This window comes from Oxyura jamaicensis (genome assembly GCF_011077185.1).
Source record: "Oxyura jamaicensis isolate SHBP4307 breed ruddy duck chromosome 3 unlocalized genomic scaffold, BPBGC_Ojam_1.0 oxy3_random_OJ106476, whole genome shotgun sequence".
In the NCBI taxonomy this organism is placed as follows: Eukaryota; Metazoa; Chordata; class Aves; order Anseriformes; family Anatidae; genus Oxyura; species Oxyura jamaicensis.
In genome coordinates, this window is record NW_023303762.1 from 54,837 (window position 1) to 67,812 (window position 12,976).

The 12,976-nt window shown below is 46.1% G+C and overlaps 1 long non-coding RNA gene across 1 annotated transcript; it reads left to right on the forward strand.

The window, feature by feature from the left end:
- Positions 1–10,524: 10,524 nt before the first annotated feature.
- On the forward strand, positions 10,525–10,841 carry LOC118157151. The gene is made up of 2 exons (XR_004746554.1): positions 10,525–10,682; positions 10,719–10,841. It is a non-coding gene; the product is annotated as an uncharacterized LOC118157151 (long non-coding RNA).
- Positions 10,842–12,976: the final 2,135 nt, after the last annotated feature.

The following is a 12,976-nucleotide window of genomic DNA, read 5'->3' on the forward strand; positions in this document are numbered from 1 at the left end:
ACTCACAAAAAATCCTCTCTAAATAAAATATTTTTGAAGGGGGGTGGGCGTGTAGAGAGAATACACATTTTCTGCTGAAAGCTTTCAAGCAGGGAAATGCCTTGGATTTGGGTTTGCCTCACTTTTCTCCACCTCCTGTACCTGATGTGAGTGCTTGAACAGAACTGATGGTCTCTTACTTTCCCTTTCTCAGCCATGTCCCCTCAAGTCCTCAGGCGGTTCCTCCATGTGCCACTTTGCTTCACCCCACTGTGCTGGCTGCAAACCAGCCCCACAGATAGCCATGAGGTTTTCTGCTAGCTCAGTGAGCTGAATCAGCCCTGCAGGGCTTCTGCCAGGGCCAGCCCAAGGATGGGGTGAGCTGCTAGGGCATGCCCTGTGGTCCTGCTGGAGCATTTTGCCAGCTAAAATTTATTCTTATAACCGGGGAGGGAGCCTGAGAAGCACTGAGTGGGGATCGCGCTCTTCAGAAGAGCTGTGTCCCCCAAACACTCAGTGCTGCAGATAGTTTAGAGCTCCATCCATCATTTTCCCCCATTAGAAAGGAAGCCAAAAGCTGGTTGGAGTTGCCTGGGCAAACTTTGAGGCTGGTACAAAACTTTCAGGGTTACTGTAGTAATTCTGAAATGCCAGTTGACAGACAAGCCCCAGCAAAAGCTAGACCTGTCTTTTGCAATACTTGGCACAGACTTCATTTAATGCTAAATAAATATTGCATTCCCGGAGCCATTTCCCTTTGAAAGGAGCAGGCTGGATGAAAGGCTTCCCTGGCTCTCTCAGCCACATCATAAGCCAAGATTTATTTTCTTTCTCAGCTAAGCAAGGCTGGTGGACAACCATACCTCAGGTTTTCCTTCCTGCTTCTATCATGTCTGTTTATCAGAAATTATCACCTGTTTACCCAAGATAAGGCAAGCAGAGTTTGCTCATCTGAGGCCTCTTAGAGACACCCAGCGAACATCCTTTGTAGTCGGAACCGGACAACCGGCAACCTACAGCCCTGCAAGTGCACGGCTCAGGCTTGTCAGATTTGCTGGTGTTTTGAGCCAGATCAATGTGTGTTTTTAAGCAGAACCAATGCAAAAGCTGGGCTGTGCTCCACAGGGAGCATCTGGCCAACTTTAAAGCTTTGAAGCAGGAGAAAGCAAAAGCTCTTCTTCCCAGAAAGCAATGGGGAATGGCGCCTGTCCCATCTGAGCTTTTTTTTTTTTTTCCCATGGAAATGGACACTGTGGCTGTGCATACAGATCTTTTTGCTGTTGGATGTGAATAACCAGTGATTCTGCACTGCTCCCTCTGCTTAAACACCACATCTTTGCCTGAGCAAAGGAAATGCCTGGGGCTAGGGCTGACAGCAGATGGTCCCAGTGCTTCTTGGTGAGGTTGTCTCATAACACCAGGCAAAAAAAATGGAGCTCCTGGACCACATTCCTCATATCATGTGGTGTCACCAGATGAAACCACCCCAGGTGACAGGGATGGGCTGTGAGCAACCCATCCTTACTGCTGGGAAGCACAGGAGGACTGTGGCAAGCTGGCTGCTCATGCAGTACACCAGACCAGCCTCCTTAAAAGGTACTTGCCTCCCAAGGTGATGTCCATGTGGGAGCATCCTCTGCCACATGCATCAGCAGTGCCACATCACTATAGCTCCTGCTGCATCGTGCTGGAGCCATAAGAATGGCGAATTTGGATGAGACAGCAACGTGCTGAGCCAAGTACTATGCTGGGGATCTAGGGAAAGGAGAGAATATAGGAAATGTCACCTCCATACAACACAGCCCACCTGCACCACGTCCTGTTTCCCCACTTCCAGCAGCACCATGTCACCCCTCAGGAGACCCCTCTGAGGTCTGTGGGGTGACAGCACATCTCCCCCCACATTCCTTTCTGGGGTGAGGACAGGGCCACCGCTTTCAAGTATAAACTAGTCACAAGAAATTTATCTTGCCAACTTCCCTTTCATAACAGGAAGTATACCCAGCAAATAATAATTGTAGGAAATGTACAACTGACCCAGGCAAAGGTAGAAAGTTTGCTCTGGATCAGCTTTGTGTGCAGATGGGAACAAGAAGAAAAGACAGCAATGAAAGCTTGTGGATCTTCTACATGGACTTATTTTCTTTTTTAACTGGGAAACACTGTTTTGTCACAAAAGGAAGTCCAATGGAGGTGTCTGACTTCACAAAACTACACATGAACACCCACACTGTTATGGGTGCTGGAAGTCAGCTGGATTTCTCCCTGCCTGAGCCCTGGTCACCTATGGTGGTGGCTCTGCCCAACAGAGTCCTCTCTCCCACACAGGGAGTCCCAGGGTATCTCATACCAGGCATCTTAAACCCCTGTGATCCACATACACCAGGGATCTGGTGTCCAAGCGATCCTCAGCAAGCAAAAAGAACTACTTCCAAGCTCAGTGGAAGGCATGCAACACCTGTGAAAACCCTTAGCCCAGGGCAATTTGTTTCCAATGATCTGTAAAAACCTGTAAATTCTGTAATTCTGTAAAAACCCAAGTCTTAACTGGTTTGGCTGGCAGCTAGCTAAGGTGGGAGAAACCACCAATAAGCACAGCTAGCCCCCTGTTTAAATCCCTGTATCATTTATCAGATAATTAAAACAATGTATTTTGCTTATTTCAAAATATCTTTTTCCTATATTTCCTTCTATTAGAAATGCTTTTACAGATTTGCCTTAGAGGTCCCAGAGGAGGATATAATTTTTATAGCATGTCATGATTTTCAGCTGGAGGGAAAAAACAGCTGTCAGCCACCTCTAGTCTCAACTAGCTTCAGCCTCCATTCTCCAGACCCTCAGAAAGATTGGACATTCCAAATATTGGACAGGGGAAGAGCATCAGCCCACCTATAAGGATCAACATGCTCAGTGGTCTGGGGCCTGGGGAAGAAGAGTCCCAGAGGAGATGGCTCCACCGCAGCACACTGCCCTGCCAGCCCACAGGTCCAGTCCCCTTCTCCATCCATCTTGTAAACTAAAGGATTAGGCTGGTGCTGATGAAACCATGTAGGCATAAAAGTGGTGTGAGAGGAATGGCAAGGTGAGCATTTACCGTCCTTTCTGTTCAGTGAGGAGGTCAAAGCCATGCCCAATGTCAGCTGAGCATACTGAATGCTCCGCCTAACCTAAGATCAGGTATTATTTTCATGTACACAGTCCACTGTTGATATTTCTTCTCCATTTTTGTTCTAGCCCTGAAGAAAAAGCCCCATTTGTGCTGCAGTAATAAAAGGTCCAAGCATGGTGGTTAATAAACAGACAACCCTATTTCATCCGTAATGGCACCTTCAGGTTGTGTTAACCTGATGGTTTGGTATTACCTTGTCCCATGTTCTCCTTTTTCTCTTGGAAGACTTTTGGGATCTGTAGCAAGAATTTCTCTCCATATCTGTCCTACAAGTGATATTTCTGTAGTGGGCCACAATCCTACAGCCTTTTTGGTTATTTCTAGAGGAGAGATCTGAATGTCTAGCGGGAGAAAACAAGTTGAGTGAAATCACAACATGCACACTCAGCCCAAGAGATTCAGCTAGGCCAGGAACAGCCTGAAAACCTCAGCCATGCCTCCGTACATCGATGATGTCTGGACATGGCCCAGGCCAAGCTCCTTAGGAAGGAACTCTCAGAAACCTTCAAATGTGAACAGGGACCTACCCAAATAAGTAATGAGGAGGTAGAGGTACCTATAGGCTTCTGCAATGCCTGGTCAGGGCTTTCAGCATTTTTAGCAAGGAAATGGATAATGGACAGGAAACTTGGCACCTGAAAGGCAATTAAGTACTTACATCCCTGTGGGTGATAAGTTTTGGCTAGGGATTTGCATACTTTGAAAAGCAGGAGACTTTCCAGCAAAAACTTTTTGTTCAACCCAGCGCTTCATACGCAGAGCTGTTTTGCTTCAGAAATACTAGTGGTATGTAGTCTCAGCACATCCAGGAAATGTTAATAATAAGTGTCACTATGCTTATCTCACCCAAACTTTTTCAGGTTCAGTTCACTGTTACTCAGCAACACCTACATCATTTATGCTTGGGTGGCAGAGATGCCAAGCTTAGCCTAAAGGATCAGACCAGTATAACTGCATACCACAGAGGTGTCTTTGGTGTTGGCAAATGAGAAAGCTCAGGGTCCAACAGAAGCCAAACTGTGGTCTTGCATCAGGGAACTCCACTGCAGATTTAGCATTTGAATCTATCCTTTTGGCTTCAGACACTGAGGTGAGTGTTTTCCATGTTAAATTTTTTCTTGGTTGCTTAGATATGTCTTTCTCTGTTAGTCCTTCCTGCTCCTCCACCCCAAAATTTCCCAAAATATTTTACCCAAGTGCCTCTCTGTTCTCCTGCATTTCACTCTTGACTCTGTTGGATCTGAGCCCCAAGGTGAATAGTTTTCTTTGTATGTGACAGCAAGCCCAAACACTGAATTGAGGGCAGAGTATTATGGTAGGAGCTGATGACCATAAGTGTTTCCTCTTCATGTTGGTTGCAGGCATCTGAGTTCTGCAGTACAACTGCATATCTATGCACCTAAATACTCCCAGTAGTCACTCCCTACATATTCAGATGTCTAGAGCAGGTGTGATGGCCCTGAGAGCACCAACAGGCTCTGCGATCTATTTCCTCCATTCCTTGGGTTTTGTTTGTCCCTGTCCAAGGTCATCTCTGCTGTGTTACCTGGAATCAGGCTGCTGGGAAAACAGCTGAGGTGCAAGAAGGAGCAGGGTAGAACTTTCAGGGTGGAATTTTATCCACAATTTGGGATATCCAGCAGGTGGCTCCAATTTTCAAGAGTATTCCATTTCTTATGGCCCCGTGTACCTTGCGTCAAAAGCAGCACCATAGATCAGGCCCAAAGCAAAGTCAGCAAACCACCGTAAGACTATGCTAGTGGGAGCTCCTGTCGGGTGGTGGACGAGAGGGGTGGTGGTGCTTATCAGCCTTTCCCCAGTAAGCAACTAGGTTGTGCCAGATTCCTTCTACTCTACCAAGAAAAGGAACCGCACCCTTCCTTGGTGCTGATACCAGATAGGGATGCCCCATTTCACAGAGCTATGAACAAACAAGGAAACCTCTGTTAGGAGATGGGAATTCCAGTCATAGCTCAAAGACCCATAGCAAACAGCATGTGTAGGTAGTTCCAGTAAACCATCTCTCTCTTCCCAGTAACATTGGCAATAGCTTGCTTAAATCCTCCTCCACAAGAGCCAGGAGCTAGAGGAGCTTTCTAATACCATCAGCCAACTCATGTATCTGTTGCCCAACTCAAACTTGGCTGTTGGCTTGACAAAAGGCTTCACCTTAAACCCTTAAGTACCTGGTGTTTGACTAGCTGGACATCTTTTCCAGCTACTGAGCAGCTGAAGAAAACATACCTGTTCTTAAGGATGGTCCGTGGGTCTTCTCTGCTCAGCCTCTGACATTTGGGATATGTGTAGGTATTTATTACCATTGGGAAGATGAGAAATGGAAGCATTTCTGTCCTTCTGAGAAACTGTGTGATCAGTCTAAAAGGTATTAGGGAAGGAATTTACAAGTGCTGCAACACACAAAGGTCGTGTGGCTAAAAACAACAACAAAAACAATTTCCTCAAATTAGTTTGCCTCTTCCACCAAATGGTGTAGTTTCTTTTGGGTGACCTTAAAAGTGCCACAGGAAACCTTTGAGTCAACACCATCTTCTTTTCAGCAGCAGTGGGAAGAGTGCTCCTTGTCCCAGAGCCACAAAACTTAGAAAACAAAAATAAGTTTTATTTATTAAGTTTTATTTAATAAAAAATAAGTTTTATTTAATAAGTTTTATTTAATAAAAAATAAGTTTTATTTAATAAAACAAATAGGTCTGGGTCTTAGACCATTGGGTCAGAGGGGGTACGTGATTGTGAAGACATCTCATTGATGTCTGTAAAGGAGGAAAGAGATCTAATTCACACAGAAAAAGTGTTTTGCAGAGGGCACTGTACCGAATGTAAAGGTTTCTCTGTATGGAGGTTTTCTGTTTTGCCTATCATTTTCAATGCAAACGAGGAAATGGCTTTCTGAATGAATGCCCTCTGCCCGCTGGAATTAATTTGTATTTGCCTTTCTTTGGGCTCAGTTACCTCTAATCACCCGTGTGATGACTCTGTGGTTCTCATGGAGGGACCTGGTCTTTGCTGTCTCATGGCCACGTGGGTTTTGCAGTGAGCTGATTGACATTTAGGGCACAAAGGTGAGTGGGAAGCAGTACGAGCAGAATGATCTTTGACAGCACGATGCATAAGCATATTCAGGAAGGGTCAAAAGGTCTCTTTCCACTGGAAGAGATATGCAAATCTATGAACTAAATTTAGTTGTAACCCACTGAAGTGTACTTTGGTACATGTTAAACGTGCATCAGTACTGTGTGTACAACCCAAAGTCTTTCACCTTGGAGCCTCTTACAAATGGCAGATTTCTATTCCCTTCCTCTTCTCCTCTGTAAGACATTCAGCATGGGAAATAATTTGGAGGACCTGCTCCAACTGTCCTGCCTTAGGGTCATATGGGACATTGTCCTGTTTCTGACTGGGAATAAATTGCAATAAAAGCTGGGGGAAAGGAGGAGGAAGGGAGATGTTTGGCAATATGGAGTTTGTCTTTCCAAGTAACCATAATGAGCCTTGCTTTCCTGGAAATGGCTTGACAATGGGAAGTAGTGAATAAATTCCTGGTTTTGCTTTGCTTTACCTAGTGAATGCCTTTATCTCAGCCCAACAGTTCCTGCACTGTTACCTATTTGATCCTCTCCCCCATCCCACCTGGGGAAAGCGAGCGAGCAGCTGTGTGGGGCTCAGCTGCCTGCTGGGCTAAACCACACCAGACATCTGCTGTCAGAGCAAGGTTTCTAAATCTGTGTCTTCCTAGACAAGTTTATTATCATAACACCTACATACGTAAGGCTTCCTCTCTCTTGTAAATAAATCAAGCACTAGATAAATAGCATAGTAAGTGAAAGGGACATGAGAACCTAAGAAAAGGCAGTACACACATAACCTCTCTCTCCACTATTGTGCCTGCCATGGGGATGAGACAGGGAGAGAAGCTCTTTCTCTACACCCTCACTTTGCCCCAGGAGAACACCATTTGTTTGATCATAACCTAATGTATTAACTGTCCAACCATGTTGGACTTCGTGCCAGACTTAAAAAGAAAAAACTTGGTCCTAGAAGCACTCCCAGCTGGGTTCTTCCTGTGCATGCAGTCACCCCCATGCCAAAGTCTGTGCACCACGAGCTCTTTAACTCTTCATGAGCTCCTGTTCAGGCTCTGCCTAAATCCTGCAGGTTCTGCTCGCTTCCAACTCTAGGAGACATCTTCTTTCCTACCTGGGCTCTAGCTGATGGCACCACTTTGATGACAACAACATTCTTCTTCCTCCTTCTTCTTGCACATGGTGTTTGCTCTTGCACGTATTATGTCTAGCCTAAGGGTTGTCCTACCTTGTCCTTTTGACGCAGCAGGTGAGATATTAACATTACTTTTGTCCTTGTCCTGTCCCATCTGTGTACCTTTAGCTACTACTTGTCCTGCTTTTTTGGAGCAGAAGCTCTGGGTCTGCACATCAGCCCTGTGAAGGTATCCTCCTGACTGCTGGGCTTCTCTGTGTTATGGCACAATTACTTCTATTAACAACTCTTATTTGCTGATAATTGCAATAAAAATTGAGCATTCCACAGTAGACTGCATTGTATGGAGTCCTCGAGTCCCATGATGTGCAGGATACAGCTTTGCAGAGCTCTGCACACCCATAACCCTCAGGTGACCATTTCTGTTTGAAACTGTACCATTAAAAGACATTTCCTTCATTGTCCATTGTCAGGGGAAAGGATGGGAAAATAGGCGATTTTCTGGAACCGTCCATTTCAAACAGGGTCCTGCTAACCCAGAGGAAGTCGCCTGAGGTTTCAGAAAGAGATGGGTGGGTTGCGCTTTGTGGATAGAGACTCAAAAAATCCCTGAAGGAATTACAGTGTGCTTTCTGCTGGGGGAAATCCAACAATCGCACGAACACAAAGGCTCCCAGTTCCAGGCGTTTTCTACTTCCTCGATTGGTTTTCACAAGTGCTCAATGAGTTCTCCATCATCCTGCAGAAGTTCCTTATTTGGCCCATGTCTCTGCGCTGGGATTTCCTATCAGCGACGAAGGCCCTTGTTTGCCTATTGTCAATACTGCTTTTAGCGCATGAGGCTTTATATAACCCTAGCCAAAACACGGTGTTAAAGCCACAGCCCTAATTTAATAGTTAAGGAGCTCCAGCAAGGCCGAAGGCTCCAAGAGTAAATCCTGCTTTAACTGCGCCAGAGAGGTGTGTATCTGTGCTGAGCCCAGTAGTGAAGACAAATGAAGCACCTCACGCAGAAAGACAGCCTGCTGTGATGCACACGTGTCAAATATTAGTGATTCCCATGGCAGTTTGCACGGATGGTTGATTGCTGGGATTATCCCAAACGTAGGCTTTGCTTTTCAATTAAATCTGTCCAGCTTCGTTTTCCCACATTTGCTCTTTCTGTGCTTTTCTGTAGGAGATTAAACGGCCATTTAGCATTTTGTGCCTTCTCAGCATGATGATTACATTGCACGTTACTGTGCTTGTCATTCTCCTGTGATGAAGCGTCTCAAACAAGTGTGGTTAATTAGCCTAAAGACAAACTCGCGTCATTTAAACCTGAAAGAAACCCACAGGGCTGAGCAATGGCAGCGTACATCTGAGGTGCTCCAAACACCCAAATTAATTGTTCCATCACTGTGATGAGTTTCTGTTTTTCTTCCTTTGGAAGAAAAGCACTCCCTGGGGGCCTTATTCATCCAGATAAATAGTTTCAGCTGACCACTGGCTGCATGGGAGGGCAGACCAGAGCACGTCATTCCTGTTGGTATGAAACCTTGCCACCTTCAGCACCACTCTCAGTTCTAAATATATTTCTCTAGTCGGATATATAATAAGACATTTCATTACTTCCTTCCTTCACAGCAGATTAGAGCAAAGTGAGTCGGGATTTGCTGTCCCCAGCATGAGCAAAGGTTAAATATTTGCTCTCTGCCAGAATCGCCAGCACAACTGAAATAGCCCTTTGCTGTCCCCGTGCATGTCAGGGCACTGCAGCTCACTTCATGGTCATGGCACCCCTTGGGGACAGGACAGGTACGTGGGATACCTGCTGGGTCACGCTAGGGAGCCGTGGCAGCTCGTGATTTATGGTGGTTAGAGCTGTCCATGAGATGCTCCAGCCATCTTCAGGGCTCCATAAGGCTTGGTGCTGTACCAGCTGATTAAACTTTGCCATGCAATGGAAGAGAACTGGAGGTAGGAAAATAAATAAATAAATAAATAAAAAGACTCGCCTGAGGTCCTGCAAGACTTCCCTGGTCTCTCAAGCAAATTATCCAAACCCAGGTGAAGCTTGCATTTATGCACATACAGAGGTTACTGTTAATATAAGGAAATTTGGAACACACTTGTTAATGGAAAGCACTTAAAGGTTGGGTGCACAGCCCAGGCTCCCTCTCCATGTCTTTTTTCCCCTTTTTATGCAAAAAAAAAAAAAAAGTGATGTCACTGAGCACATGAGCAAAGTGCATTTGGCAGTGAAATGTCCTATTGTTCGTGCTTGCTCTTATAGTCATAAATAAGCAATCCGGAGTGGAGACCACAAAATGCTGAAATAAATTCTTGTTGTGTGATGAAAGAAGGGTGCTGGTAGCTGTAGAGACTGGAGTCCTATATTCATTTTTCCATCTCAAGACGTCCTCAGAAGGGGCTGTCCAGATCTACCCCACTCCGACCCTGAACACAAATAAGGAGAGCAGCAGTCCTCAGCTGCTTCTGCAGTCAGGAGGGAGAAGTTGAAATCTCCAGATAGCAGTACGGATGGGTGGCACGTGCCCCAGGCCACCCGATGGGTTGATGTGGGACCCTGGTGCTGTGGTGTGTTATCTTCCAAGAATATCAGAGATGGTGCAAAGCTGGGAGAGCCAAAAGCAAAGCAGCCATCACAGCATCCTTCATTTCATCAACATATCCTCTGCTCCAGGTCTGAGCCCTGAGGTTCCATCCCAAACCTTCCTGGGGAGCACTCTCGTTAGGGCATGAAAATAGCCCCCAGGAGCCAGCTGGACACCAGCTCCATGGGGCAAGGCTCTCCCATGCTGATTCACAGAGTATCTCAGCACCTTGGAGGCAAGAAAGGCACCTTAGCTGAAAGCCTGAAAACACCTACAGGGCTTGGACTCCAGATCACTCTGTATAGCAGCAACTGAGGCTCCTAGAACAGTTTCCCCTATAAGAAAACATAATTTATTTCACTTCCAACCCCCTACTGGCTCCCAAAATGATTTCCCATCTTGAAATTACACTCTCCTGCGAGTACCCCCACCCAAGTGTCCCTTCCATCCACTTTCCCCCCCGCATCAGGAAATCACTTAGAAAATATTTCCCAGGTTCCTTCCTGGCCAGAGGTCATCTCCGTGCTTGGGGCCAGCAGGAACCGCTATGTTCTCTGACACAACAAACGGAGAAGGAAGATCTGCCCTGCCCATTTAGTGCTTTCGGGCTCGTGTTTTTCAGCTGCAACTCCACCCCACGCCAGTGGAGAAGGGATCGGATCCCACTGATCGCAGGAAAGGGAGGTTGTGGGGTTCACTGGGTGAAGTCACCGCCAGCTACACGCTTCGCTCTCCAGCTCACCGAGAATTTATCACAGGCTGGTTTGCTGCAAAAAGAAAAGTAAAAACGAAAAAAAGAAAACAGCCAAACCAACCCTCCAACCAACAGCACGCACACGAGGTGTGTTTTGAGCTCTGGGGAAAACAAAGGGCAGAGACCGGGGCGGGAGCTGACACTTGGATGGGAAGCTTCCTGCCCAGCAGAAGAGGACAAGTGTGGAAAGGACTCGGACAGGACCAGCACTCCTCATCCTGCAGGTACGCGGTGATGCACTGGGTTTCCCTGTGTGCGTCAGCAGCTTGGGGCTGGTGAGGGTGGCTTGGAGGGATGCTCAGGGCCAGATTCTTTGCATGCCCGGTAAACCTGCTGCAGGTGTCTGCCGGGGGAGCTGCGGTCAGAGCACTTCTTGTTTTGTGGTGATTGGGTGATAGGTTCCCATAGGATGCTTTTGGCTTCTCGGTGTAAGAATTAAATCATTCGAGATTCTGACAAAGTGCTATTGTCAGCCTGGCTAAGGAAATTGTGACTGCAACTGATTTAGACTAAACTCAGGGTAAAGAGGGATATGCACGGTTATACTGTGCTAATCTGGTCTGCACTTATGTCCTACGGCATGCTACATGCTTTCAGGAAAAACAAACAAACAAAAAAATCAAACCAACAACAACAACAAAAATTGACTGCAATAACAGATTTTGGGGAGGTTTTTTATGCTTGCAGTGGGCTGTGGCTGGGATTTGCAATGCAGATGGGATTTGCAATGCACAGTATTTTTGTCAGCTGTATGAAATGGTGGATTTGTTTCTTTTTAGTGCAACCTTTGGTCTCATATTAGATGATGTTTGCTGACAGGCAGGAGGGATTTGGGGCACCCAGGGTCACAGAGCAAGACGCCGCTGTGTGCTATGAATCTTGCATTTATCTTGTTTCTATTCTTTTCTACCTGTGTTTTGAGCTGTTAAAACTAAACCCAATTTTGTGGTGTCATGCTGGGGTGCTGAAGTGCTGTTCCCAGTGTTCAGAGTCAGGGGGATGCAGGGGGACTTTCTGCTGCTTTCACCCTCATCAGTATGTTATAACCCCAGCAGTCCTCCTTCATCCGAACCCTTCTGGTGCAGCAGCACCTACCAGTTTCTTAAGTGACTGGGATTCAGTGAAAAGGCAGACACAGCGTGACCTTCTGCAACCTTGTCTCCCTCTCCCCATCAGTGGGAAAGCGATGCTCACCGATGTGCTTAAGAAGCACAGATCTGGGGGAGAAAGGTCTGGTTTGAATGCTGTAACTCACTTCCAGTGACAGTTTTATGGGAAGCACTAAGATTGTAGCAGGCAAGGGAATAGCAAGGGAAAGGATGCTGGGAATCTGACAGCCTGAGGCTCCATTTCTGCTTGGTCACTTGCTGCTGAGTGGTGAAAGCTGAATTTCTCAGCCCACAGATCTTACTCACATCCAGAAAATTCCTTATCTGCTTCTCTCACTCAACCTGCTTTGCAATGTCTGGCAAAATTGTGGAACAAAATCCTATGCAAAGACATTTGGGGACAAATCTCTACCATCTGAGTAGCAATGACACTTGACTGAATTCAGTAATGGCTCGGCCAGCCTAGCAGGAGCCTGGTGTGAGCATTTGGCATTATTTGACTTCCCTAGAACTTCTCTGAGTTTACCTCCGGTGATCCAGGTTTAAAAAACAAACAAACAGAGAACATGCGTAGGCTCTAGGAAGATATCTTTGTCCTAATCTCCTTGATTATTTTTATTTTTTTAACACCTCTTAGACAGGCTTAATAAAGCACTTTTCCAAGTCTGAATTGGAGACGTGGGAAATTCCTCAAACTAGGCAGAGCTTCCTCTCATTGTTAAAACACAAAAGGCCAGCACAGCCTTTACTAGATTTCCTTTTTTTAACCCATTCACGGTGATCAAGAAGGTCTCCGTGATGCTGCTGTGCATGGCAGTGGTTCCTGGTTTGCAAGAAGGAACGAGGGATTACAGTAAGAAAGTACGGATGTGAATTGCATCATTGGTGAGGGCATCATTAGCCTTGGGGCTATATGAATGACAGCTGAAATGATTTGCTGCTGGAATAAATCTCAGTCTTGTTTGAGAATCGTGGCTTTTTAAGGCTGACTGGGATCACTTTACAGCAAAACCAAACTCCTTTCAGAAGAAAACCACCTGCAGTTTTGCATGAGGCAGTCTCTTAGGACAGTCACCTCAAAGATGGGTCCAATTGCCATTCATGAGCTGATCCACAGTAACCACACGGTTAT